Source organism: Eretmochelys imbricata, chromosome 4 (assembly GCF_965152235.1).
Source record: "Eretmochelys imbricata isolate rEreImb1 chromosome 4, rEreImb1.hap1, whole genome shotgun sequence".
Taxonomy (NCBI): Eukaryota; Metazoa; Chordata; order Testudines; family Cheloniidae; genus Eretmochelys; species Eretmochelys imbricata.
In genome coordinates this window covers 2,252,585-2,260,275 of record NC_135575.1, presented here as the reverse complement: position 1 = coordinate 2,260,275, position 7,691 = coordinate 2,252,585, and the positions used below count along the sequence as shown (strand labels likewise).

General features: G+C 48.9%; 1 protein-coding gene across 1 annotated transcript in view; it reads left to right on the top strand.

Moving 5' to 3' along the window:
* LOC144263816 (class I histocompatibility antigen, F10 alpha chain-like) overlaps window positions 1–7,691 on the top strand; it is a 1,122,758-nt gene that overhangs the window by 527,920 nt on the left and 587,147 nt on the right. The window lies entirely within an intron of this gene.

Here is a 7,691-nt window from a genome sequence, read left to right as displayed (position 1 = left end):
AGAGCTCCGCCCCTAGTTGGTTCCTCCAGCACTTGCACCAGGAAATTGTCCCCTACAGTTTCCAAAAACTTCCTGGATTGTCTGTGCACCGCTGTATTGCTCTCCCAGCAGATATCAGACATACATGACCCTGAATTCTGTCTCAGTCCTCAAGGAGACACCTCCAGAAGGAGACTCCCTGCAGCAAAGCCCCGGGGGTCTCTGAGATCCCCCTGCCCTGCAGCCTGTCCTCCCTGGCCGTTGTCGTGGACTCTCTGTGAGGTCACCGCCTCCCAACCGCCTTTCACCAATCAGCTGAGTGCTGCAAAAGGCCCTTGTGATGTCACTGCCACCCCCACCCCTGCCCTGCAGGGCTCATGTCCTGCCCCGAGCCGGATCCTGTGCGTGTTTGAGCTGCTCCCCCTGGGTCACCCCCGCACACTCAGTGGTTGTGCAAGGGTTCACACAGGCGACACGTGGAACCATCAGAGGATGCTCAATGTGCTGCACTCGGTTTTGCAGAGATTTGGAGACTTGAAGGCCAGAAGAGACTCTTAGATCATCTCATCTGGCCCCCCTACACATCACAGGCCTCCTGCATGGCGCAGTAGCGAGTTTTGGACCAAAGCAGACTCAAGAAAGGCATCTCATCAAGGGATGGAGGAAGCACCACTTCCCTTGGGAGTCTGGAGGAAATTGATGCTGTGGGGGGCAGGGAATTGACCCCAAGGCCACACTTGTGAGCCTGTATCATAACACACATGCACAACAGCACTGCGCGAAGTATGTACACGTCACCTTAACTCTGATGTTTCCTAACGTTTAAAGGCCTGGCCTCCAGGGTGTTCTTTGTGCTTATAGATTGATTTTGGGGAGAGATGCAATCTTTTAGTTCAGAGTGGGAGCCGTGTTAGTCTGTATCAGCAAAAAACAAAAACAAAACAAGGAGTAGTTCTGGCACCTTAGAGACAAACAAATGTATTTGGGCACATTTGATGGTGTGGCTGATGTGATTAGGTCCGAGGATGGTGTCCCTAGACTAGATATGTGGACAGAGTTGGCAATGGGTTTGTTGCAAGGATAGGTTCCTGGGTTAGTGTTTTTGTTGTGTGGTTGCTGGTGAGTATTTGCTTCAGGTTGGGGGGCTGTCTGTAAGCGAGGACTGGCCTGTCTCCCAAGATCTGTGAGATTGAGGGATCGTCCTTCAGAATAGATTGTAGATCCTTGATCCTGCCCTGGAGATCTTTTAGTTGGGGGCTGAAGCTGATGGCTGGTGGCGTTCTGTTCCTTTCTTTGTTGGGCCTGTCCTGGAGTAGGTGACTTCTGGGTATTCTTCCTTTCAGCAGGTGGGGATGTAGTTTGAAGATCGCTTGATAGAGATCCTGTAGGTGTTTGTCTCTGTCCGAGGGGTTGGAGCAAATGCGGTTGTACCGTAGAGCTCGGCTGCAGACAACGGATCGTGTGGTGTGCTCTGGATGAAAGCTGGAGGCTCACCACACGATCCATCGTCTACAGCCGAGCTCTGCGATACAACCGCATTTGCTCCAACCCCTCAGACACAGACAAACACCTACAGGATCTCTATCAAGCGTTCTTACAACTACAATCCCCACCTGCTGAAGTGAAGAAACAGATTGACAGAGCCAGAAGAGTACCCAGAAGTCATCTACTCCAGGACAGGCCCAACAAAGAAAGGAACAGAACGCCTCTCGCCGTCACCTTCAGCCCCCAACTAAAACCCCTCCCACGCATCATCAAGGATCTACAACCTATCCTGAACGACGGCCCATCACTCTCACAGATCTTGCGAGACAGGCCAGCCCTTGCTTACAGACAGCCCCCCAACCTGAAGCAAATACTCACCAGCAACCACACACCACACAACAGAACCACTAACCCAGGAACCTATCCTTGCAACAAAGCCCGTTGCCAACTGTGTCCACATATCTATTCAGGGGACACCATCACAGGTTCTAATAACATCAGCCACACTATCAGAGGCTCGTTCACCTGCACATCCACCAATGTGATATATGCCATCATGTGCCAGCAACGCCCCTCTGCCATGTACATTGGTCAAACTGGACATTCTCTACCTAAAAGAATCAATGGACACAAATCAGATGTCAAGAATTATAACATTCAAAAACCAGTCGGAGAACACTTCAATCTCTTTGGTCACTCGATTACAGACCTAAAAGTTGCAAATCTTTAACTAAAAAACTTCAAAAACAGACTCCAACCAGAGACTGCTGAATTGGAATTAATTTGCAAACTGGATACAATTAAATGAGGTTTGAATAAAGACTGGGAGTGGAAGGGTCGTTACACAAAGTAAAACTATTTCCCCATGTTTATTCCCCCCCCACTCCCACCCCCCACTGTTCCTCAGACTTTCTTGTCAACTGCTGGAAATGGCCCACTTTGATTATCACTACAAAAGGTTCCCCCCTCCGCCCCCCCGTTCTCCTGCTGGTAATAGCTCACCTTAAGTGATCACTCTTGTTACCATGTTTCAGAGTAACAGCCGTTTTAGTCTGTATTCGCAAAAAGAAAAGGAGTACTTGTGGCACCTTAGAGACTAACCAATTTATTTGAGCATGAGCTTTCGTGAGCTACAGCTCACTTAATCGGATGCATACCGTGGAAACTGCAGCAGACTTTATATACACACAGAGATCATGAAACAATACCTCCTCCCACCCCACTGTCCTGCTGGTAATAGCTTATCTAAAGTGATCATCAAGTTGGGCCATTTCCAGCACAAATCCAGGTTTTCTCACCCTCCGCCCCCCCCCCCCCCCACAAATTCACTCTCCTGCTGGTGATAGCCCGTCCAAAGTGACAACTCTCTACACAATGTGCATGATAATCAAGTTGGGCCATTTCCTGCACAAATCCAGGTTCTCTCACCCCCTCACCCCCCTCCCAAAAACCACACACACAAACTCCTTATCCTGCTGGTAATAGCTCATCCAAAGTGACCACTCTCCCTATAATGTGCATGATAATCAAGGTGGGCCATTTCCAGCACAAATCCAGGTTTTCTCACCCCCCCACCCCCATACACACACAAACTCACTCTCCTGCTGGTAATAGCTCATCCAAACTGACCACTCTCCAAGTTTAAATCCAAGTTAAACCAGAACATCGGGGGGGGGGGGGGGGTAGGAAAAAACAAGGGGAAATAGGCTACCTTGCATAATGACTTAGCCACTCCCAGTCTCTATTTAAGCCTAAATTAATAGTATCCAATTTGCAAATGAATTCCAATTCAGCAGTTTCTCGCTGGAGTCTGGATTTGAAGTTTTTTTTTTTTAAGATAGCGACCTTCATGTCTGTGATTGCGTGACCAGAGAGATTGAAGTGTTCTCCGACTGGTTTATGAATGTTATAATTCTTGACATCTGATTTGTGTCCATTGATTCTTTTACGTAGAGACTGTCCAGTTTGACCAATGTACATGGCAGAGGGGCATTGCTGGCACATGATGGCATATATCACATTGGTGGATGTGCAGGTGAACGAGCCTCTGATAGTGTGGCTGATGTTATTAGAACCTGTGATGGTGTCCCCTGAATAGATATGTGGATACAGTTGGCAACGGGCTTTGTTGCAACGATAAGTTCCTGGGTTAGTGGTTCTGTTGTGTGGTATGTGGTTGTTGGTGAGTATTTGCTTCAGGCTGCGGGGCTGTCTGTAGGCAAGGACTGTCCTGTCTCCCAAGATTTGTGAGAGTGTTGGGTCATCCTTTAGGATAGGTTGTAGATCCTTAATAATGCGTTGGAGGGGTTTTAGTTGGGGGCTGAAGGTGATGGCTAGTGGCGTTCTGTTATTTTCTTTGTTAGGTCTGTCCCTGTGTATGGTAACACCCATTGTTTCATGTTCTCTATGTATAGAAATCTCCCCACTATATTTTCCACTGAATGCATCCAATGAAGTGAGCTGTAGCTCACGAAAGCTTATGCTCAAAGAAATTTGCTAGTCTCTAAGGTGCCACAAGTCCTCCTTTTCTTCAAGTGAGATGGTAATTCCTTAATTCCCTGGGTTACGTCCTGGCCATTTCTGTGACTTTAGTGCCATTATGAAAACTGTTCTCAAAATCTCTGGATCTCCTTGCCCTACGCTGTGGTTATGAAAGCTCCTTCTCAGCTCCTTTTACTTTCCTGCTTTCCAGTTACTGTAAATAAACCATTAACACAATTCTTCTTGTTTCTTCCACATTCATGTCCTAGTTCCAGTTGTTGGGGGCAGAGTCATGGGATGTGTTTGTGACACTCTACACCTTGGGGGAGCGTCTTATGCTTAGAAGAAGCACACGGGATCTTTTCAGGGGAAAAGGCAATACACCACATTTCTTGAAAATACAACTCTTAACATACGCATTTAATCACACACACACACAGGTCCTGCAGATGGTCTTACAGTTACCAGTTTGCTGTAGCTCTTGTCAATCTAATGGCCAGTTAGACTGAACACAAGCGAGGAGCTGGGCTCCGTCGGTCGCAATCCCATGCTCCGAGGCTTTGCAGGACTGAACCCAGAGTCTTATGGCAAAACACCCCAGCTTTAGACTTGTCAATTCCCACTTTCGTTTACGGATTTTGCAATGTCATTCTGTAATCGTTAGTCCTCAAGTGGGGTTAATCTCCGGGTTTTCCGCTGTTATCGTTTGGTGGTTTTGTTGGCTTCCCATCCTTAGCTTTTCTTTGTCTTGCATTCAGGGTGCCTGCCTCGCCTCTGAGGTCATAAATGCTGCTAACATGTTTAGCGTCGGATACGGTGGATGTTTTCTGATTGTCTCCTGATGTTTCCAAGTCTCTCACGTCTTCTTGACCATCTGGACATTTGTGAGGCCTTTTCACAGACGTCAGAATCTGGCTGATGCACCTTTACCAATGGACACGAGGCCGTTCCTTCCTGCTCCCAGAAAGGGTGGCTGGCAGAATATGGTCAAATCCTATCCTACATCAATCCATTTAATACATGGTTATCCCTTCTCTTTCATTATGCAAAATGGAAACATAAAACCCTACTCCTCTAGGTGCCCTGTAACCCCCATATTCCTCACCTTGTATTGAATTGTGTTGTTACCTTGCGCGACATGGTTTCCATGTATCCGGGGAAAGGTTAGGAGATACCAGCAAGGAAGGTCAGCAACCCCCGGGCGGGGTGTGAAACAGCCCATCCACAGCCGTTGCCCAGCAAGGAAGCTCCCACTCAATGATTCCCTGCCTGAGGCCACAGCAAGGGAATTGCTGCACCGGGCTGGGAGATTGAGCAATGCCCCCCCGCGCTTCCGCCCCCCCAGACACGCCTGGACTTGGGGCTTCCCAAGCACACGGGCTGAGGGGGCAAAACCCAAACCCAAACCCGGGGCCCACGCTTGGCCTTTCTCCTCCCCCAGCCGACACTGCCAGCAAGAAGGACACTGAAGACTTGAGACTGCAACTGAGGGGACGGGCCCGGACACACAACACGTCGTACGTCACACACACAAAACGTCAAATGTCGCACCCACAACTCCTCGCACGTCGCACGCACAGAACATATCGCACGTCGCGCACACAGCACGTCGCACGTCAGACACACAAACACGTCTCACACACACACAAAACACGACACACAGCCCGTCTCACAGACACAAAACACTACACACACCACATCACACAAAACACATCACATGACACCACAGACACAACACCACACACACACTTAACACGACACACAAAATGGCACACAACACACACAAGATGACAGACAACAGATCACACACCACACCACACAGACACACACACACAGAACATGTCACACGTCGCACCTCACACACAAAGGTCACACGTCGCACACAACACGCCGCACGACGCATGTCGTACACCGCACATCGCAATTCGCATGCACACACAGCATGTCGCATTTCGCACGTCACAGTCACGCACACCACACATCTCACGTCATACGTCGCACGTCTCACACACACAACACGTCGCACGTCGCACATCACACACACAAAGTGCTGTGCATCACACACAACGTCGTTCGTCGCATGTCACATGTCGCACGCCCACACAGCACATCGCATATCGCAAATCAAACACACAGCACGTCGCGTTTCGCATATCTCACACACACAACACATCACACACACACAGCACGACACACAACACTTGTGTGTGTGAGATGTGTTTGTGTGTGTGTGATGTGTTGTGCATGTGTTGTCTGTCGTCTAGAGTGTTGTATTCAGTGTGTGTGGGACGTGTTGTGTGTTGTGTTGTGTGTGTGTCTGTGTGGTGTGTTGTGTGTGTGATGTGTTGAGTGCAATGTTGTGTGTTTGTTTTGTGTTGTGTGCTGTTTGTGTGGTGTGTGTCGCACGCACAGAGACAACACATCTCACCTCGCACGCACAGCATGTTGCACGCTCACATAGCACGTCACACACACAGTACATTGCGCATCGCACATCTCACACACACAACATCACACAGCATGACACACAACACATGTGTGTGAGACGCGTTTGTGTGTGTGTGACGTGTTGTGTGTGTGCTGTGTGTCGTCCAGAGTGTTGTGTTCCGTGTGTGTGTGATGTGTTGTGTTTCGTGTTGTGTGTGGTGTGGTGTGTGTGTGGTGTTTTGTGACGTGTTGTGTGTGTCATCTAGTGTGTTGTGTAACGTGTTGTGTGTGTGTCTGTGTGGTGAGTGGTGTGTTTTGTGTGTTTGATGGGTTGTGTGTCGTGTTGTGTGTCATGAGACATGTTGTGTGTGACATGGTGTGTGTCGCACGTACAGAAACAACACATCGTACGCCGCACGCCACACACCGCACACACAACACATCGCACGTCGCTTGTCACACATTGGACATAGACACACAACACGTCGCACATCAGACACACACAACACGTTGCACGTTGCACACATACACACAAAACGTCACACGTCATGTCACTCCCAGCAAGTCGCACTTCACACATGTCACACGCGCACACACAGCACGTCGTATGTCATGCACAACACGTCGCGTGTAGCACGGACACACAACACGTCACACGTAACACACACAAGATGTCACGTGTTGCACATCACACACAAAACATCGCATGTCACAGGCACATACACAACACGTCGCATGTCGCATGATGCACATTGCACATAGCACGGACACACACAACACGCTGCCCGTTGCACGCACGCACAGCACGTTGCACGTCACACTCAAAACCACATCTCACACCACACAACACGACACATGCCATGTCACACAGACACAAAACACTACACACATGTCACACACACAACACAGAATACGTCACACAGACAGACACAAACACACACGACACACACCACGTCACGCACAACACATCACATGACACCAAAAACACAACACCACACACACACTCAACATGGCACACAACATGACAGAACACATCACACAGACAGACACAAACATGACACACAATGTCACACACACACTACACAAAACACGTCTCACACACACACCACGTCACATGTCACCACAAACACAATACCACACACACAATCCACACAACACTCTAGACGACACACAACACCACACACAGGACATCACACACACACACACAACCCGTCACACACACACATATCACGGCACACACAACACGACACAGAAAACGACTCACACAGAAACACACACAACATGACACATACAGAAACACATCACACGTCCCACAAAAC